We start from the raw sequence: 9,010 nt of genomic DNA, 5'->3' as shown, positions 1-9,010 counted from the left end.
TATGCCAGGACAGGAAAGTATGGCGGCAAATAGTTAATAAAAAGAGTGTCAGTAGAGTGAATGAGGCCTGAAACAAAGACCTTGGCTATTAATGGACCCAAGCGGGGATCCTTACATAACGACTTCGTGAGGTTCTGCGCTTGGGGTGATTGCTAGAGAGATTGATCAGCAACCTGGGTCGGAGCAGTGTTGCGGAACGAACGTGTTATTTACTTACATAGCACGAGAATTATGGATCAATCTGAAAAATCTCTATCCCTTCCACACACTATTCCTTTCCCCTGCCGAGTGAGTCACGCCCACCCCGAAAGGGAAATGGCTTAATGGTGTAATAAAAATAAAAAATCCTATATAACGTCCAATAATCAAATTGATGCAAACTCCCGACTGTGACTGGTCGTCCAAAAAAAAATATGGGAGTTTGAAAAGGGGGATGACGATTCGCCAAGTACTATAACAGGGTTAGGTAGAAAAATTCCTCACTTTCCCCCAAACAATTTTTTATATTTCCTGCCCGTGCTAAACTTTTCTTTTACATCTAAAAACAATCTTAGACCTAGGAGGTTAAAAATGTGAATGCTAAAAATAAGGTTTGTTTTTTAAATGTATTTTATTTAAAACACTTTTAGTGACAACAGTCATGATAGAATGTTATGAGTCATACACAAATTACGTATGTAATACGTAAAATATTAATTTTTTCAACGAAATAGTTGAGTTTAACAACTGAAAAAGAACAATTTTGAACCAAAAATTGAAGAATTACATTTTCAGTCAAAACAATTAATTTCCAAGCCAAAACGAGGAACTTTCAACAAAAAAAGTTTATTTTTCAACGAAGAAAGATTTTTCAGTCAATAAAGAAAAACAACTCATCCAAAAATGTTTAATTTTCAAGCTCGAAGATGAATTTTTTGCAAAATAGTTTAGGTTTAGTTTTTCCACCTGAAAAATATGAAGTTACTACCAAATTAATTAAAGTTTCAACTAAAAAAGAAAAAATGTTAAGCAAAAATGGAATTATTACATTTGCAGTTTAAAAAATTGCTTTTCAACGTTTTAAAAATTGAACCTTATATAAAACGGTTACATTCTCAACCAAAAAAATCCATTTTTCAACCCAAAAGATGAATTTTCTACCAAAAGCAGAATAGTTGAATTTTCAGTAATCAAAATAAATTTTAAATAGTGACATTTTTAACCAGAGAGATTTTTCAGTCAATAAAGAAAAAAAAAAACTCATCCAAAAATGTTTAATTTTCAATGTAGAAGATTAATTTCTTGCAAAACAGTTTAGATTTAGTTTTTCTACTTGAAAAATATGAAGTGGCTACCAAATTAATTAAAGTTTAAACTAAAAAAGAAAAGATTTCAAGAGTTTTCTAAACATTGAAAAATATTTAAAAATAAAAAGGAAAACCTCGACTTGTCTAAAAAAAATTGTAAGTTCTAAGAAGTAATTACAATAATTTACATATTGTACAGATTGTACTCATCACTTGAATAAAAATGTTGAGCTTAAAAAATATTTTTGTTTTAATTATAAACGTAAGAAATGAACATAGAATTTTATTATTTTATTCAAAATACAACAGTTTTGTTTAAAAACAAAAAAGTCCATCTTTTTCGTTTAAAAATGCATTTATTGATGTTATAGTTTTACTTTATTTGACTAAGACCGCAACTGCTTGGCAGACAATTTATCTTCTTTTTTCATCGAGGATTTTTAACTATTTTGTTGAAAATTCTTTTTTTTTTGTTGAATTCAACTACTAATACCGTTTTCGCTGGAAATACAACTAATTAGGTGAAAATGGAACCAATTTATTAAAAATTTTATTTGTTCGTGTGATGGTATTATTTTAATTCGTAGTAAAAATTAGCTTTTTAAACTTTAAACATAACATAATCTTCCTGATTTTCCAATTAAACTACCTGGCCATCCCAATTATCATTTTTTTTTTTAGAAAATGCACTGTTCCAAACAAAAATCGAAACCCTATTTGGAAAATTCAAGTCACGGATATTTTCTTAAACAGGTCAGTGAATCAGGAAGAGATTAAAAAAAATCGTTTAAAATCTTATTTGCATTCACACTCAATTGTCATTTGAGATTTCTCTTATGCTTTAAAGTGGAAGACTGCGCCCGACTCGAATAGTTTTTATACTTCCGTCGTTCCAATTCCATTTCGCTGCATTTTCCCTTGAAAAAGTGTTATTCGCGAGACTTCTCTGTCCTCGATAATGACTTTTCCAAAGAGGTGAAACATGTGTTTAACTATCACGTGTTTACCTTTAATTGACACTCTTTAGAAAATAATAAAATATTCTAAAAATAGCTCTTTCTTTAATTTGGATAATAGCGTTAGAAAAATTATGATTAGTCACCAGAAGGGCCTACCTAACCTACAGGGTGTGTACTCAAATCCTGGAGAATAAAACGCCGAAACTTCCAGATATAATTTAGAAATCTTTGACAAATTATATTACAAGGTATCTTTATATATTTAATCACCATCGATTAATCCAATATAATCAAATGATACTAAAAACATGATTATTAATAATTTCTCTCGATTTTCTCTCAATTTTCAACAAAAGAATGAATTTTCAACTGACAAGTTTCCAACCAAATATGTCATAGCTAAATTTCCAGGCAACTAAAATGATTAATCTTTTACTGAAAGACATGAAGTTTGAACCAAAAAGATGAATTTTCAAACAAGAAGATTAATTTTCTACAAAAAATGACGATTTTTCAGTAAAATACATGAATTTTCAACTAAAAAAGAACAATTTCCAACCAAAAATTGAATAGTTAAATTTTCAATAAAAAAATGAATGTTCATCTAAACTGATGAATTTAAAAAAAATAACGCATCTTCTACTGGAATAGATTAATTTTAAACAAAAAGATTAACTTTCAATTAAAAAAGACAAATTGTCAACCAAAAATTAAATAGCAGTTAAATTTTCATTTGAAAAAATTCATGATTACCTGAAGTGATAATTCTAAACTCCAATGATGAATCCTCTGCTGGAATAGTTTAATTTTAAACAAAAAGATCAATCTTCAACTAAATTCTACTAAAAGTAGAATAACTTAAATTTTTAGTCAAAAAATGAATGTGCAACTAAAGAGGTAAATTATAATCTAAAATGATGAAATTATTTAATTGGAATAGTAATAACTTTCAACAACAAAAACATTAATTTTTACCAAAAGAGTAAAACTTTCAACCAAATAATTAAATTTTAATACCAAAAAAAATTAATTCTGATCGAAAAATTTTAGTAGTTCATGTTTGAATTAAAAACAGTTAAACTCAAGCAAAAAAATATTACTTTTCAACATATATGAATATTTAACTACATCAGATTTTTCAACTAAAAAAGATTTTACAGTGAAGCGAGAGAAAAAAGTGAGAAACAAACTGTTGAACTTTCAAGTAACATGGTAAATTATAACCAATAAGATTAACCTTCTGATAAAGAGAACGAATTTTTAACAAAATAAATGCCTTGTCAATCAGACACTTGAATTTTCAAATAAAGACGATCAATTTTCAATGAAAATAATGCTACTTTTACAAATTAAAAATCATTGTTATACAATTTTATATTGCAATGTGAATAAATTAAGGATGTTCTCTAAAATTTCCAGGTATATAAAAATCCCCTGACAATTCCAGGTTTTCCATGTAGGAATAAGATCCTAAACCCTGGTGTAGGATTACAAAATGTAAGGTCATTTTTAACCTAAAGTAGGTCAAAAAAGCTGCATTGCAGTTTTTAAACTTAAAACGTTACAGAAATAGAAAAATTTTTACCATAAAATATGAAAATGAGTTGATCAGAAAAGTTTACTTGCTCCAAACATTTACTGGAGGGCGATTAACCCTTATTTCAATTATGATCGAAGTGACACCTCAAATTTCCAATCACCTTCCTCAATAGAAATTCTTGAGCCCTAAGATTTATCACAGTAAGAAAGATCAGTCTCCACCTAAAATTCTCATTAAATTCGAGAAATGTGTGCAAACGTCGATAGCGAAGCGAGGAAATTCCCCTGTTCATCGGGTTGTCAATCGGACAAGAGGCCATGAAGGGACACGAATCTCTCCTTATCGGGAAGTGACAAGGTTCTTAACAAATTTTTTTTATTTTTTCACAACAGACCTGCGTAGGTTTTTTATATATTAATCATTCTGCCCCCGCCCATTTTTATGAATAAAACGACGTAACGTGTAAACATCGACGATGAGTAATTAGCTCCAAACGTAAATAAAAATAGTGGAAAAAAAACTAACACAGTTGGCTACAAAGTGCGAGCTATGTAGGCATGCTGCGGGAAAAGGAGAACAGAAGATATGATTACGAGAAGGTCTCTTCTTTTTTAATCTGATCCTGGACCTACGCGATTTTTCGGACGTAGAAACCGAGGTTCGCGAGCAATTGTCAAATCGGAGTCTTTGAAAAGGAGATTTAAAAAATGTGTATTTTAAACTTACTTTTAAGTTGAGAGAGATATGCGAGTGAATCCGGTCCTTACTGCGATTCACCACTCACATTATAATTTCGACAACTGCGGTTCAACACCCATCCACCATGGCATTCGATTCGGTTAATCGGTTGCCAAAGAAAATACGACACTCGAACGACGGGTGAAAGAAGACTGGACTGGCCTGCTGCCAGTAAAATTGCTGCGAGCGGCTGATTGTCGATGATGATGCAGGTTTCGCCATCTCTTGAGCGTTCAAAGATTTCTGTTACCGACTGATTATCTAGTAACTGACATGTGGTAACCAATTTTATTGGGGTCTGGAATCATGGGTGCGCTAGTGGCGCGAACTTTTCAAATTCAATATAATAAATTAATAATGCGATAAATTCGCTTATATTTTTCAATTATGTTTTCACATTCTTAAAAAATCTGCAAAAACGTGCATATTTGGGGCCGTGCATAAATTGAATCAAAGCTTTTTTTTGGGAGGGGGGGGGGGAGACAAGAAATTGTCTATGCTGTATTGCGTGGTGTAGAATTTTTGTTAATAATTCATCTTTTCAGGTTTATAATTCGAACCATTTTATTAAAAAATCATTCTTTTGGTAGAAGATTCATAATATTAGTTAAAAATTCAACTGTTTTGGTTGAAATCTAACTTTTTTTTGGAAACTCATTACAGTTGAAAATTCGACAGTTTTGTAGAAAATTCGTCTTTTTGCCTTGAAAATTAAATTATTTGATCGAAAATTCAAATAATTTTTATTCGAAATTTATGTCTTCGTCTTTTACATTCAAATGTTTTGCAAGAAAATTCGCTTTCCTGAATTGAAAATTATTGTTTCTGAATGAAAATTTAGCTTTCTATTTTTGTTTAAAAAGTGATCTTTTTAAGACTAAAAATTAATTTTTTGGTTGGAGTTCGTCTCATGTTGTTAAATTTAATTGTGTTTTATTTAAAATTAAAATTTGTCTTTGTTCAAATATCAACTATTATATTTTTTATTGAAATTTTTTCTTTTTAGGTTGGAAATTGAACTCCTTTGTTGAAAGTTGAACTGCATGGTTCATGATTTTTTTTTTCTTAAAAACTGATATATTCGAGTAGAAAGTTCAATTGTTTTGTGAATAATTCGCCTTTTTAGATTGAAAATTAAATTATTTCCTCGAAAATTCAAATAATTTTTGATGGAAATTTATGTCTTCGTCTTTTACATTCAAATGTTTTGTAAGAAAATTCACTTTTCTGAATTGAAAATTATTGTTTCTGAATGAAAATTTAGCTTTCTATTTCTGTTTAAAAAGTGATCTTTTTAAGTCTAAAACTTAATTTTTTGGTTGAAGTTAGTCGCACGTTGTTAAATTTAATTGTGTTTTATTAAAAATTAAAATTTTTCTTCGTTGAAATATCAACTATTATATTTTTTATTGAAATTTTTTCTGTTTAGGTTGGAAATTCAACTCCTTTGTTGAAAGTTGAACTGCATGGTTGAAAATTGATTTTTTTTTTTTCTTAAAAACTGATATATTCGAGTTGAAAAATCAATTGTTTTGTAAACAATTCGCCCTTTTAGATTAAAAATTCAATTATTTAGTCGAAAATTCAAATAATTTCTGTTGAAAATTCATATTTCCGGGTTCAAAATAAAACTGTTTTGTAGAAAAATTGCTTTTCTAATTTGAATACAATGTTTTTGAACGAAAATTTAGATATTTTATTTTTTGGTTAAGGTGATATTTTGATATAAAATTAATCTATTTGTTACATAATTAAATCTTTTTTGAAGAAAATTAGTTTAATAAATTTTTTAATTTTCCTCCATGAAAATTTAAATAACATATTTTTCGTTGAAAATTTTAGAAACGACAAAAAAATTAATCAAGTAAAATCTGGAATAAACATCACTCCATTGTTCAAAGTATTTAATGAAACATGTATATAATTTGTTACAAAAAAAATCGTCCTCTTGGGTAGAAAACGTATCTTCTTGTTTGAAAATTCAATTATGTCGTTGAAAATTGATGTATTTTGTTGAAAATTATTCTTTTACATTGAAAACTCACATTTTCGGTGTAAAAATAAAACTGTTCTGTAGAAAATTAATTTATTTTTTACTTGAAAAATGCAACTATTTGGTGGAAAATTAAATTTTTTGTTATTAAGAATTCTGCTGTTTTGTAAAATTTACCTTTTCTATAAATTGTTGCTTCTCTTAAAAATTTAACTATTTTATTTTTTAATTAAAAAGTGCTTTTCTACATTAAAAATTCAAGTATTTGGTTAAAAATTCGTATTTTTTGGTAGAAAATGACTCCTTTTCCTTCAAAGTTCAATTATTTGATTAAAAATGTATGCCTTGGTTGCAAATGATTTTTTTTTGTAGAAAAAGAATTTTTTGTTTGTTAAAAATGCTACTGTTTGGTTGAAAAGTAATCTATTTTGTTTGAATTTTTAACTATTTTGTTTAAAATTAGTCTTTTTTAGTTAAGTGTAATTATGTTTTATTTAAAATTAAAATTTCTTTGCGTTGAACTATCAAATATTATTTTGTTTATTAAACAATTTTCTTCTTAGTTGAAAATTCAACTCATTGGTTGAAAGTTGAACCATTTTATTCAAAATTCATTTTTTAAGATTCATAATATCAGTAGCAAATTCAATTGTTTGATAGAAAAATAACTTTTTTGTTGAAAACTTATATTTTTGAGTTGAAAACTCAACAGTTTTGTAAGAAATTCCTCTTTTTGGGTTGAAAATTTCATTTCGTTGAAAATGCGTCTTTTTTATATAGAAAATCATGTTTTGTTGTTGTAAAAATCAAGTATTTTGTTGAAAATTCGCCAATGTTGGTTAAAAACAATTGCTTTTTATTTTTAATTAAATTATTTTTTAAAAGACATTCTTCGTTAAAAAATTAAACTAACTGGTGGTGAATTATGTTTTTAGTAGAAAATTGAACCGTTTTTCGAATCCATTTTTCAAAATATTTGTTTAAAATTTACGTGAATTTTGTTGTAAATTGAACTTTGTTGGTTAAATCAAACTGTTTTTTACTTTCAATTAAAATAATTTTTTGTTGAAATATCAGTTATTACATTTTCCGTTGGAAATTCGTCTTTTGGGTTGAAAATTAAACTCTTTTATCGAAAGTTGAATTACTCTTTCAAAAGTTAATTTTTGTAACGATGCATAATTTTAGTTCAAAATTAGCTTTTTAGTTGAAAATTTATGTATTTTGCTGAAAATTCTTCTTTTTTGGTAGAAAATTCTTTTTTTTTTGTTGAAAATTCGTTTATGTTGGCTTATTCAAACTATTTTTAATTTTTAATTAAAATCTTTTTTTTTGAAATATCAGCTATTCCGTGTTTCGTAGAAGATTCATAATTGTAGTTGAATTTTCGCATCTTTTTTTATTAATAAGAAAATTTTTTATATAAAAATTTAACAATTTTGTTACAAATTCATATCTCCGTTTCAACAAATTAAACTGCTTCATACAAAATTCGCTTCTTTGTTGTTGAAAATTCGACAATTCGGTAATAATTCAACTATTTGGTAGCAAAAAAAAAAACTTTTTAAAAATAATTTGTGTTGAAAATTAAATCTCCTTAATGACCAATTAACTACTCGACTTTTGGTAAAAAATTGATATATTTTTTAGCTTAAAGAATCAAATATTTAGTTGAAAAACTTTAGATACGAAAAAAATATAAACTAAAAATAAATCAAATTAAATTTGAACCATAATCACCCCATTTTTCAAAGTATTTACTTAAAGACTTGTGTAATTTATTAAAAATACGCCCTTTTTGGCAGAACATTAATCTACCTTATTGAAAATTCAACTATTTTGTTAAAAATGTATGTATTTTGTAGAAAATTATTCTTTTCTCTTAGGAAATTAATCTTGCTGGTTTAAAATTCAACTATTTGCTCAAAAACGTGATTGAACATGTTCATTTCTCGTCCAGAAAACGCTTTTCAGCGGGTTTTCTCGAATAACTCGGAAAACTTTAATTCTACGAAAAAAAATCTCACAATGAAAATGAAGCTTATGTGTAAAGGAAAAGATTGATTTTTTTTATTTACGCAAGTGCAATAGTTGCTTAGATACGGCAGGTTGAAGGTCACTTCTTGTCCAATGGCAACTAAATTTGCAGCTAATTGATTTTTTTTTTAATACTGCAATAAAACTGATATATTGACCACCAGATTTTAAATTAAAGGTTATCCTTCTATAACTTACTTTATCTAGATGCTTATAAAATATTCCTAAAGTTTTTGCGATAGAGGATGCATATTTTTTTAAATATTAAACTTTTAAAAAAATAATTTAGATTTCAAAAAATTAAAGTTCCTTTGAAAATAACATGAAATATATAAAAGAAAAAAATTTAGGATTTTTTCCGTAGAATATTTTGCTTTCTTTTTATTTCCGTAGGACAAAAATGAACCGAAATGTCACTGTTAGACGTTGGCAGTGTAGAGTGAAGGCCATGTTTTTC

General features: G+C 27.3%; 1 protein-coding gene across 4 annotated transcripts in view; it reads right to left on the bottom strand.

Moving 5' to 3' along the window:
- The window catches only part of LOC117175814 (F-actin-monooxygenase Mical), a 153,714-nt gene extending 149,048 nt beyond the window's left edge, over positions 1-4,666 (bottom strand). For all 4 annotated transcript variants that reach the window (XM_033365566.1, XM_033365569.1, XM_033365568.1 and 1 more), the window contains exon 1: positions 4,512-4,666. The gene's annotated coding sequence lies outside the window, so the exon portion shown is untranslated. The remainder of the gene's footprint in view (positions 1-4,511) is intronic.
- Positions 4,667-9,010: the final 4,344 nt, after the last annotated feature.

Source organism: Belonocnema kinseyi, chromosome 7 (assembly GCF_010883055.1).
Source record: "Belonocnema kinseyi isolate 2016_QV_RU_SX_M_011 chromosome 7, B_treatae_v1, whole genome shotgun sequence".
NCBI lineage: Eukaryota > Metazoa > Arthropoda > Insecta > Hymenoptera > Cynipidae > Belonocnema > Belonocnema kinseyi.
This window is presented reverse-complemented; position numbering and strand designations above follow the sequence as displayed.